Consider the following 13,306-nt stretch of genomic DNA (forward strand, 5'->3'; position numbering starts at 1 on the left):
ATTCTAGGTTTAATGTGTCTGTTATTAAATGTTCAGTGATGCGACTTTAGGGCAAACCTGTTCATATCAACTGCGATCCAAAGCCATATTCATGATATCTTTATAACAGTAATCTCATGTATCTCCAGACTGTCTGTGTGGGTCAACCTCAGCAAAAGTGAGTGCTGAACTAGTTGTAGGGCATCAGGATGGATCAGGAGAGCAGACAGGGTCAGGATCTCTTAACTTATTCTCACGAATAGCTTACCATTTTTAATAAAAATTACCGCCAAAGAGAACCAATCAATATCATCTCAATAAAACTCACCTAAAAAGGGTCAAGCAAAAATACTTAACTTCCTGGAGCTAAGCACAAGATTTTCCTGAGATCTGGTTCATTCTGCTGTTTACTTTGTTGATTTGTCCAAGATAAAACTTTAGGAAGCTGACATTGTGTTGACAGAAAAGCAGTATTAAAGAAAACTTTGAGTCAAAGTAGGAATGTACTGAATCACGACTACTTAATATAGAGCCTTTGGTGGAGTACAAACATCCCTTTTCCTGTCCTTAGAGCCAGTTAATTAGTTACAGTTTGATAGTCGAGGGAGCAATTCTTATCTGTTGGTAACGATCCGTACCTCCTGCATTACGCTAATGGCTAAGCTGTAACAATGAGAGTCATGTGGAAGGGTGACTCATCACCATCTCCCATGGTAAGAACAGCCTCGTGGTCACAGGAGTGTGACCTGCTGCAGGTTGCCTCGACTCACCTCGCCTCACCGAGACTGAGTCAGACTTCATACTAGTACTGATGTGGAACTGGGAAAGCCAAGAGTGCACTAAAGGCACCTGGTAATCATGTACTGGACACTGATGCACTGATGCGTTTGTAGAGTATCTACACAAACTTAATGACAGCGCTGGAATTCCTTAGCATTGGGTAGATTTGGGGCTCCTGAAGAAAAAGTCAGACCAGATCAAAACCTTTTAATGTACATAAACAGATTTAATCACATAGAGACGCCTCTCATCACCTTTAATCTTGATTTTTTTTTAGTCTTCTAAAACCCTTCTAAACATATTACCTAGCCTGAAATGCTAAATTGGCTTCAGATTAAATTTGGCATATTTTCCCAATCCTTAAAGTGTATAATGTTGGCTGACACTTACATGTAAACACAGGACGTAATGCTATATTAAGCCTCTCAGTATCATAATCACCATTTATCTCAATGATACAACTGAGGAGTTGATGGTTAAGGGTCTTGCTCAAGGTCCCAGTGGCAGCTTGGTGGTCCTGGGATCTCACAACCTCCATTCAGTAGCCTGGGGCAGTGATGATTCAAGTGGTTAAGGCTTTGGGTTGTTGATCAGAGGATTGGGGTTCAAGCTCTAGCACCACCAAGCTCTGCTTTTGGGCACTTGAGCAAGGCCTTTAACCCTCTCTGCTCCATGGGTGTTGTATCCCTATAGCTGCCCCTGTGCTCTGACCCTAACTTCCTCAGAAGAAATGAATTCTGCTGTAACACTATATTGCCAAAAGTTTTGGAACACCCCTCCAGATCATTGAATTCAGGGGTTGGGCTTAGTTCCATTGAAAGGAATTGTTAATGCTTCAGCATACCAAGACATTTTTCATGCCTTTGTGGGAATAGTTTGGGGATGACCCCTTCCTGTTCCAACATGACTGCACACCAGTACACAAAGCAAGGTCTATAAAGACATGGATGAGCGAGTTTGGTGTGGACTGGTGAACTTGAGTCCTGACCTCAACCCGGTAGAACACCTTTGGGATGAATTAGAGTGGAGACTGAATGATTTGGAGGGGTGTCCCAAAACTTTTCACAATATAGTGTATGTGTGGTGATAATAAAGACTTCATAAACCCTTAACCACTGAGCTGATGGAGTAACACATGATGAGCTTTTAGGTATAAACAGTGCTCAGTGTGAGTGTTTAAACCTGCCATGCTGAGTCAGCAGTATCATGATCGCTCTTATATCCCACACACACTTATATACACATGCACCCTTAACCCTGGGGGGTTCAGCAGAGCCTGCTGGGATACGTTCCTGTGGGCAGGAGAGCGGAAGGTAGATTCTCGTTAGTGCCACCGAGGGGTCGTTAGTTCCGCTTGCTGTGCTTTTCCTCTGACTGCCTGACTACAGGGAAGGCAGAGCTGACTGATTGTTCTCATGAGATCCAATCAGAGGCGCAATGTGCGACACAGCCGGCGTCAGTACCCTGGAGCTTTTCCTTCGTAACTCCGTCCTCCTTTTCAAATATCTGTTGATTTATTCGTTCGGTATTTTTGTCGATCAATAGCATGCAATAACATGTCCTTGGTTCTCTTTCACACTCTTACTCTTGTACATTTATATTAATCTCCATTAATCCATCTACTGCTGAAGTTACTGCTCTAGTATCCTCAACCTGACCTTGTGTCCCTGATCCGGATCGATTCAGAATCTTGCAACTAGTCAACTATAGTCTGAAATATATCTAAAGAAATATAACAGATTCCCAGGAGATGCACTGAAGCTGGACATTTCGACGGCACATGCTATGGTCCATCATCATTTCCAGTATGCTAATGACATTCTGCTAGCAGATCCCTTGTGTATGGATGAAACAGATCTGCGGCATGAATATGAAGATCAGACTGCAATAGGATGAGCCATGAGCATCTCACCTCAGAGCCGAGACTCTGGAGCTCCTGAAACCCTCAGTGGGAAGATCTAAAGCTGTCAGTACTTTTCATTAAAAGGACAGAAGTAATGATATTTTTTATGACTCAACTTTCTCTCTCTCTCTCTCTCTCTCTCTCTCTCTCTCTATCTATCTTGCACTCTCTTTCTGTCTCTCTCTCTCTCACTCTCTCTCTCTCTCTATATATATATATACACTATATTGCCAAAAGTATTCGCTCACCCATCCAAATAATCAGAATCAGGTGTTCCAATCACTTCCATGGCCACAGGTGTATAAAATCAAGCACCTAGGCATGCAGACTGTTTTTACAAACATTTGTGAAAGAATGGGTCGCTCTCAGGAGCTCAGTGAATTCCAGCGTGGAACTGTGATAGGATGCCACCTGTGCAACAAATCCAGTCGTGAAATTTCCTCGCTCCTAAATATTCCACAGTCAACTGTCAGCTGTATTATAAGAACGTGGAAGTGTTTGGGAACGACAGCAACTCAGCCACGAAGTGGTAGGCCACGTAAACTGACGGAGCGGGGTCAGCGGATGCTGAGGCGCATAGTGCGAAGAGGTCGCCAACTTTCTGCAGAGTCAATCGCTACAGACCTCCAAACTTCATGTGGCCTTCAGATTAGCTCAAGAACAGTGCGCAGAGAGCTTCATGGAATGGGTTTCCATGGCCGAGCAGCTGCATCCAAGCCATACATCACCAAGTGCAATGCAAAGCGTCGGATGCAGTGGTGTAAAGCACGCTGCCACTGGACTCTAGAGCAGTGGAGACGCGTTCTCTGGAGTGACGAATCGCGCTTCTCCATCTGGAAATCTGATGGAAGAGTCTGGGTTTGGCGGTTGCCAGGAGAACGGTACTTGTCTGACTGCATTGTGCCAAGTGTAAAGTTTGGTGGAGGGGGGATTATGGTGTGGGGTTGTTTTACAGGAGCTGGGCTTGGCCCCTTAGTTCCAGTGAAAGGAACTCTGAATGCTTCAGCATACCAAGACATTTTGGACAATTCCATACTCCCAACTTTGTGGGAACAGTTTGGAGCTGGCCCCTTCCTCTTCCAACATGACTGTGCACCAGTGCACAAAGCAAGGTCCATAAAGACATGGATGACAGAGTCTGGTGTGGATGAACTTGACTGGCCTGCACAGAGTCCTGACCTCAACCCGATAGAACACCTTTGGGATGAATTAGAGCAGAGACTGAGAGCCAGACCTTCTCGTCCAACATCAGTGTGTGACCTCACAAATGCGCTTCTGGAAGAATGGTCAAAAATTCCCATAAACACACTCCTAAACCTTGTGGACAGCCTTCCCAGAAGAGTTGAAGCTGTTATAGCTGCAAAGGGTGGACCGACGTCATATTGAACCCTATGGATTAGGAATGGGATGTCACTTAAGTTCATATGCGAGTCAAGGCAGGTGAGCGAATACTTTTGGCAATATAGTGTATATATATATATATATAGGCTCTCTCTCTGTCTCTCTATCTCTCTCTATCTATCTATCTTGCACTCTCTCTCTCTCTCTCTCTCTCTCTCTCTATATATATATATATATATATATATATATATATAGGCTCTCTCTCTCTCTCTCTCTCTATGTATATGTATATATATATGTAACATGTATCTCTCTCTCTCTCTCTCTCTCTCTCGCTCTCTCTCGCTCTCTCTCTCTCAGTTTTCCAGAAACAAACCAGAGAAACCTGCAAGGACACAGACTGAAGGAAAATTAACCCCAAGGTGGTGATGTGCCTGTGTGTGTGTATATACTTATGCTAATGCCTCAGACAGCGGCTCTTGACAAACATCATCAGTGGAAGAATAAAAAAAACCCACTCATCCCTATCCAAAACGATCTGCTGGTGCGTCGCAATAACGTCAGAATCTTGCACAGACCCTTGACCTACTAGAGACTAGAGCTTGTAGGACACACGTAATGGAGCAAATAAATTGATTCGGTAACGTGTGATCCGGGAGCGTGAGGGCGTTTAGGTGACCTTTCAGATAAATTACTCGCTTGCCATGATGCTCAGCTTCTTTCTCACAGTGTATGTTAAATAAAAACATGGCAGACTTTACACCATAGAAATGTGGCTGATGACATTTATACCACAGAGCTGTATATCAGTTGATCAGATGATGTTGATCCATTTTCTGCAACAGCAGCTCTGACAATAGTTCCAGCTGTATGATGATTTACATATAATAATAATAATAATAATAATAATAATAGACTGCATTATTGTTTCTATAGTAATACCTTACATTGTTTCAGGGGTGAGGTTTTATCCCAGAAAAAGTCTGTACCACTTATCCGATCTATCCTCGGGTCACGGGGAGCCTGTGCCTATCTCAGGCATCATCGGGGCATTGAGGCAGGATACACCCTGGACGGAGTGCCAACCCATCACAGGGCACACACACACACTCATTCACTCACGCAATCACACACTACGGGCAATTTCAAGTCTTCAATCAGCCTAGAAGCATGTCTTTGGACTGTGGGAGGAAACCGGAGCACCCGGAGGAAACCCACAAAGCACAGGGAGAAAATGCAAACTCCACACACACAGTGAGCGGGAGCAAGACTCGAACAGGAGGTGTGAGGCGAACCACTAACCACTAAGGAAAAAAGAGAGGCTGGTGAGAGAACGAGGGTTTGTAGCTGTTCTAACGTCAGTAATAACAGGAATGCTGTCTCAGGGACATTTCACAATATCAAATTGAAATAGAAATGAATAAAAATAAGGACGTGTCATAATTACGAAAAAGTTAGCAAATTCGATGTGGTATTGGGGGATTTGGTCATGCTTTAACTGGAAAATAATCCAAGTCTGGGTTGGAACTGTAACTCTGCTTCACACCATCCTATCATTGAGTATTTTCCTATAACAGTATGCCCTCAAGCTGTCTATAAATAGGTGGGATATTCATCTACATATATATGTAAGTTAGATAGGAATGTAAAAGTTTCTCTGTAGTATGTGTGTGTGTCTAAATGGTTTTTCAAAGCATTGAGACGTGATACAGAAATCAGATTCGAACATTTTATAGACTGCTGAGAGCTGTGGCTGCGTCTCCCTACCTCCCTAGATGGTGAATCAGTATGGACCCTGGATCAGTAGGGACACTGGATCAGTAGGGACACTGGCTTCATACATATTGGGACACTGATGACTCAATTTCCAGTGATATTCTAATCTAGTCACTGTTCAAACCCAAACATATTCTGTCAAGGTATTTCAATCATCGTTATTATCATTAATCATAAAAGTCATTTGACTCAAACAAACTGTATTTTTGGAACATTAAATAAAGTTAAAGTAAATAGATTTGAGAACTACACCAACGATAACAAGCTACTTACATTTGTAGGCGAAGTTGGCTGAGAGTACATCCGCCATTTTGTCTGATCTAGGAGGCTTCGGAAAATATGACTATGTTTTTTCCATTCCATAGTGAGCATCGACTCCTGGTTTTCATGGTGCACTGTGGGATTTTTTAGTGATTGAGATGGACCTTAAAATGGCTGACCCCCTTGACTGTTGAACTAGAGATGCTCCCAGTACCTGTATATCCTTTGTTGCCTTACACATATCCAATAATCCTGAGCATCACCTCAATGGGACTGTAATTTATCTGTTCTAGACTTATCAGTGATGTACTGTATACTGACTTCAAAGCGTATATTCCCTGCAGGTACTGCTTTAGCTTTTGAAATCAGCTTCCTGTTATTCCTGATACATGAGACATTCTAATAATTTCCATGTCTGTTGTTATTATTCCAAAAAACATGGAGCTTCATTCAAGAGTGGAAAAAAAAATCATAATTCATTAGCTGTCACTGGGCAGGTGAAAGCTCCACAGTGCTGCCCAGTCCCCTGTTATACTACCTTGGAGGCCCAATTAACTAGGCTGAAAAATGGCAAGTAAGGTAGGGGCATTCTGTAGCCATGGTCTTTATCCTCTCCTGATAATGTCTCTGGTGATAAAGCATATCGTGTTTGTGCTCTCGAACAAAAAGGCAGAAAGCCTCTGGCCAACATTTCCACTTTCGCTGTGGTGTTCTCTCATTGCAATCTAGCTACCATCTACAAAATATTTTTCCCTGGATGATGGATTTAAATTTCAGGTGACTGTGTGTTTTGCTAGCAGTAAAGTTATATAACGCTTTTTTTTGTACTGTATTTTTCAGTTTCCACATCCCTGAGCATCCCCATTACTGACTCTGAAACTACTCTCTAGCATGTGCTCCAGATAATATACTGTATTCGGCTAGTACAACCTGTTCCTACCAACAGATACACTGCATTCTTGCTCTGTGGATCGATAGTGTCCTGCATGACCATATCAAGGCACATACAAAAAAAACAAACATATAATGAGTGATAGAAATGCCTTGCTGATGAGAGAGGAGAATGATCTGACTAATTCTAGCTGACACGAATGGTACAGTTACTCAAATAAGCACTCTTTACAACCATGGAGAGAAGAAAAGCATCAAAATTCGGGTCAAACCTTGAGGCGGATGAGCTTAAATGAAAGAAGACCACATCAGTGTCTGCTCTTGTCAGCAAAGAACAGGAATCTGAGGCTACAGTGAGTATATATTGTGATCTTATGTGAAGATTAATTGATGCTCTTGACTGTGATTTATACATCGCTGCTGCTACGGTCGACTGATTGGATAATTGCATGGTGTACAGGTATGTGAATTGTATGCAGTGAAGTGTAATACTGCAGATGAATATCAGTATAAATGAAAATGGATCTTCAGAGATGGAAAATTACTGAGAGGTTATACGTACATGAAAGTATTGCTAGTAGCTAAATAGTGAAAAAATGAATATAAAAAAGATACCTTTAAATAAACTGAAATATTAAAAACAAAATTAAAAAGTACATGCTTTATTACTGATGAAATGAAGTCATAGGTACACTGTATTGCCAAAAGTTTTTGGACACCCCTCCAAATCATTGAATTCAGGCGGTGTTTTTCAGGGGATGCTCTCGGCCCTTAGTTCCAGAGAAAGGAACTCTTAATGCTTCAGCATACCAAGACATTTTGGACAATTTCATGCCCAATTTTGTGGGTATGTAACAGTTTGGGGATGACCCCTTCCTGTTCCAACATGACTGCACACCAGTGCACAAAGCAAGGTCCATAAAGACATGGAATGAGTGAGTTTGGTGTCAAGGAACTTCACCTATGGGATGAATTAGAGCGGAGTCCGTGAGCCATTCCAAAACCGGGATGTCTGTCTTTACATGCACATGAATGTAATATGGAGTTGTTCCGCACTTTGCAGCTATAACAGCTTCAAATCTACTGGGAAGGCTTTCCACAAGGTTTAGGAGTGTGTTTATGGGAATTTTTGACCATTCCTCTAAAAGCACATTTGTGAGATCAGGCACTGATGTTGGAGGAGAAGGCCTAGCTTGCAGTCTCCGCTCTAATTCATCCCAAAGGTGTTCTATCAGGTTGAGGTCAGGACTCTCCTCCACACCAAACTCGCTCATCCATGTCTTTATGGACCTTGCTTTGTGCACTGGTGTGCAGTCATGTAGGAACAGGGAGGGACCATCCCCAAACTGTTCCCACAAAGTTAGGAGCATGAAATTGTCCAAAATGTCTTGGTATGACGAAGCATTAAGAGTTCCTTTCAGTTCCTGAAACCAAGGGGCCGAACCCAACCCCTGAAAAACAACGCATTGTCAGTGCTAGTCTAACCTGGTATTAGCAACAAAAGGCTGTTAAATGTTAGCAAAACGAACCACAAGATGACTTCTAAGAAGCCATTTTGTGTGAGTTTTGTTGTATTTTACTGGGGCAGTTCAATACTGTAGACTTGGCTATAGCAATAACTACTGTATGTGTGGCATTTAGATATTTTTCTATGCTAATGAACCTGATTAGATGTTTTAGACTGAATTGACAGGATGATCAGATTTATGTGTATCGGTCACTGGTTTAGATAAGAAATTAATTAATCGTCAAGATATGTATTTTGGTAAAATAAACATACATGGAAGGGGTATAACTGGAGACCTGTCCAGGGTGTACCCCTGCCTTTCACCCTATGTACGCTGGGATAGGCTCCAGCAGACCCCCGTGACCCTAATTAGGAATAAGCGGGTATAGACGATGGATGGAAGGGGTATATACTTCTGAGAAACCTCTTAATGAATCAGACACTGGTGAGTCAGACCTTTATTAGATCCTCAAAATGGCAGTGATTTGCATTTAATTCCACACAAAATACAATGTGTGAAGTTTTTTAAAATCTTCTGCCCACTCTGAGGCTTTTTGCCTCATAATGAGGTCTAAAGTCTGCAGCTAGATGTCACTCTTCTCAGGTATACAAAAATATAAATAAAATGACGGGCTTTAGGACCCGACGACGGAGAAGAGGGGAGTGGGGGGGGGGTGTTTCACAGAGCTTGGAAGTTGCACACTGGGCTGTTGAATTGCGCGCTGTGCACGCGCTCGCTCCTCGCGCGCTCTTTTGTAGCCCTTACTGAACCGAGCTCCAACTTTCCACCCTGTCAGTGCAGCGAGGCAGAAAAAACTGCCCCACTGCCTCAACACCGAGAGCTGCAGAGCGGAAAGAGCGGGTGGCAATAATGCACGCTGCAAAGCGCTGAGCGGAAGCGAGTTGACAAGCAGATGATTATATCTGCAGTCAGAAAGCGAACCGCAATTGAATAAATAAAAGATCAGAAACAACAACAACAACAACAACAACAACAACGAGGGAGGATCACCGCCGAACACACGCGCAGCATCCAGGCGAATCACTGAATCGATCAGTTCACGCGCGCTCTACTGAAACGGTGAACCGAGTCAGGAGTCGGTTCGGTGAGCTGAGCACGCTCCTGAAGGTTTCGAAGATCCAACATTTCTGGAAATTGGTGAGTGAGTGAAACTTTTATTTTCAGCAGTGCGGCATGAGATCAAAGAGATTTTTGACGTGTGTAAATCAGTGTGTGTGTGTGTGTGTGTGTGTGTGTGTGTGTGTGTGTGTGTGTGTATGTGTCAGTCAGTGAGCTTCAGAATGATCTAGTTTGATAGAAACAGATGACATGTCTTTAAATAATACAACACACAGGCTTCTGCTTCCCAGCTGTCAGGTTCATCGATGATGATGATGATGATGATGATGATAGTTTATGTATAGAGGATGACCTGTTTCCAGAGCCAGTAATAGTGTTATCTGTATACAGTATTATTAACATACACCAATCAGCCATTAACTATTATTGTGTAGGATCCCCTTGTGCTGCCGAAACAGCCCTGACCCATAAATCCATGGAGACCTCAGAAGGTTTGCTGTGGTATCTGACATCTAGACGTTCGCAGCAGATCCTTTAAATCCTGTAAGTTCTGAGGTGGGGCCTCTATGGATCAGAGTTGTTTGTCCAGCACATCCTACAGACGCTCGATCGGATTGAGATCTGGGGGATTTTGAAGACCTTGACTCATTGTTATGGGCCTCAAACCATTCCTGAACAAATATTTTTTGCAGTGTTGTCCTGCTGATAGAGGACACTGCTATTAGGGGAGGAGTGCTCTGGGTCTGCAGCAATGTTTAGATAGGTGGTATGTGTCAAAGTAACATCTACATAAATACCAGGACGTGAGATTTCCCAGCAGAACATTATTATGTGCATCACACCCAGCACATGATGTAAAATATGTGATTCCTCAGACCAGACCTACTTCTTCCATTTGGTTCCGATGTCCACTTTAGGTGCTTTCTTAATGTACAGGGCTCAGCATGGGCACTCTGATCTGCAGTCTGTGTGTTCAGACTCCTTTCTATCAGAGCCAGCATTAACATCTTCAGCAGTTTGTACTACAGTAGCTCTTCTGTGTGTTCAGATAACCATAAGTGGCCAGGTCACTGGTTCACAGGCTGTCCTTCCTTGGAGCAAAAAGGTTTTGGAGATGCTCTGACACCGTCGTCAAGCCGTCACGATCAAGCCCCTTTTTACTCGTGACGATTTTTCCTGCTTCCGACTGTTTACTTGCCTCTTAATATACCAGATGCCGCTCTACCGAGATAATCGATGTTCTTCACTTCGCCCGTCAGTGGCTTCAAAGTTATGGCTGATTAGTGTATATATTACACACGCGGATACTCTACAGATTATCCAGCCTTGCTGATCCATGTCTGCTCTATGTAGCTTACCGATAAACATATGGTACATGAACACTGTGTGATACACACGACATTTCCAGTACACCCACAGTCTCATGCACACTCATGGATCTGACATGTCATGCCAGATCTGTAAATTAGTGGCACGCTTCGCACCCCGCGTGTCATCGTATGATTAAAGGAGAAGTATATTAATGATAGGGTTCTTTTTATGCTTGTATGATACGGCTGTGTAATCTGCTAAATTGTCTTTGCACTTGATTGAAACATGCTGTCACGCCTCCTCTTACTGCAGTTATTTATAATCGTAATGCAGCCGCATGACATGGCATGGCGTTATTAACTTTCTGCACTTCATTACCATCAACTATTATGTAAAACAGTTCATGAGTCATTGCCAACACTGCAAATGTGTTCATGTAATCATTGTATGTATTTGAATATATTACATACCATTCATGATACTCTCTCTCTCTCTCTCTCTCTATATATATATATATATATATATATATATATATATATATATATATATATATATATATATATATATATATATATATATATATATATATATATATACTGACCAGGCATAACATTATGACCACCTACCTAATATTGTGTTGGTCCCCCCCTTTTGCTGCCAGAACAGCCCTGACCCATCATGCACTGTGTATTCTGACACCTTTCTATCAGAACCAGCATTAACTTCTTCAGCAATTTGAGCAACAGTAGCTCGTCTGTTAGATCAGATCACACGGGCCAGCCTTCACTTCCCACGTGTATCAGTGAGCCTTAGCCACCCATGACCCTGTCGCCGGTTCTCCACTGTTCCTTCCTTGGACCACTTTTGATAGATACTGACCACTGTAGACCGGGAACACGAAGGGAGCCGGCTCGGGTGATCCGATCCAACAGACGAGCTACTGTTGCTCAGATTGCTGAAGAAGTTAATGCTGGCTCTGATAGAAAGGTGTCAGAATACACAGTGCATGACGGGTCAGGGCTGTTTTGGCAGCAAAAGGGGCACCAACACGATGTTAGGCAGGTGGTCATAATGTTATGCCTGTGTATTTAAAATGATTTGTATTAATCCCTACTGTGTATTTGGATGGAGAGTACAAATAAAATAAAAAACAAACAAAAACAGACCAGGACAACAAGGGGCCAGTTTTTGTGTCATCAATATGAGAATGAGATTATATTACTTGAAATACCAAATATTAAAAAAAAAAAAATAGCATCAATATTAGCGATCTGTTTAAACCAGATTTATTTATTTTAATTTCTAAAATAGAAACATGACTGGATGTACAAAATGTGCTTGATATTTTATTAGTCAGAAATGCAGTACTCAGGCTCCTGCTACATTTTTCTTCCTTTAAGTCACCAGAACTCAGTGATCCGAAACCTGCCTGTATAACCGAGCAGCCTGAGCTTCCGTCTTCTTCACTTTGTGCAGCATTCAAGGCTCCTGACCACAGACAGCTTTCACCCACTCCTGGTGGGTGTGAATGAATATGCTGAAGGCTTCTTGAACGTGTGTGTGTGTGTGTATGTGTGTTTGTGTGTGTGTGTGTGTAGCTGCTGAAACCGGTGGCCTTTTCAGGTTAGCCTGTAAAAGGACTCTATTAGTGTAGGTCAGAGCAGAAGAGTGTAGGCTGGTCATGAGGATGGAGAAAGTGAGATTGACTTCAGGTCTATTCTGAGACTGCAGCTGGGATCATTGAGTGGAAATGACTCCATTTAATGTATGCATAAGAAATGAAGACCGCACCCAAACACCTGGACCGATAGATTGGGTTGGATCCTTTCGGTCAGCGTGATGATGCGGTCGATGATGTTATGGGAGATTCGATGTTCCTGTGTGGTGAAAGTAATAACGATGCCATCGCTGCTTGGTGCAGATTTTTAGACTGAGTATGAGGTCATTCTTTATTATGAAATAAAAAATTTCGTGTCGTATACAGCCGGACACGGTCAAATGCTTTCGACTGGATGGGTCAGAAAAAAAAAAGCTAAATAAAAAATAAATAAATAAATAAATAGAAATATTATATATTTTTTAATTGTAAATTATATTTTATTATTATAAAAAATAGAATAAAAAAGAATTATAAGAGTAATTAATAAAATATCAGTTTAAAATATCAAAATTTCTGTGGTGTTTTGGATTTTGGAGAAAAAAGAAAAATTTTGGATTTCATTAATTTTTTTTCTTACAACATTGACTAATCTGTTTGGATATATAAAGAAGAAAAACAAAAAAATGTTCTTTCATTCATTTAAATCTTTGTGTTTTCTGTTTGGTTCAATGACCGACTCCTATTACAGTGATGATTATTACTGATGATGATTATCTAAATGTAACAATAATTTAACATCAAAATATCATATATATTTTTATTAAATGTTTACAATAAATATTTTGTTAATTATTTTTAGAAAAACATTTTAACAGA

The 13,306-nt window shown here is 41.7% G+C and overlaps 1 protein-coding gene across 11 annotated transcripts in view; it reads left to right on the forward strand.

Annotated features, from left to right (window-relative positions):
- The first annotated feature begins 9,117 nt into the window (after positions 1-9,117).
- The window catches only part of camkk1a (calcium/calmodulin-dependent protein kinase kinase 1, alpha a), a 128,542-nt gene continuing 124,353 nt past the window's right edge, over positions 9,118-13,306 (forward strand). For 10 of the 11 annotated variants that reach the window (XM_058383338.1, XM_058383341.1, XM_058383337.1 and 7 more), the window contains exon 1: positions 9,118-9,597. The gene's annotated coding sequence lies outside the window, so the exon portion shown is untranslated. Of the gene's footprint in view, positions 9,602-13,306 lie in introns of all 11 variants that reach the window. The other variant, XM_058383343.1, reaches the window with a different exon arrangement.

The sequence above is a fragment of the Hemibagrus wyckioides genome, linkage group LG28, assembly GCF_019097595.1.
Source record: "Hemibagrus wyckioides isolate EC202008001 linkage group LG28, SWU_Hwy_1.0, whole genome shotgun sequence".
In the NCBI taxonomy this organism is placed as follows: domain Eukaryota; kingdom Metazoa; phylum Chordata; class Actinopteri; order Siluriformes; family Bagridae; genus Hemibagrus; species Hemibagrus wyckioides.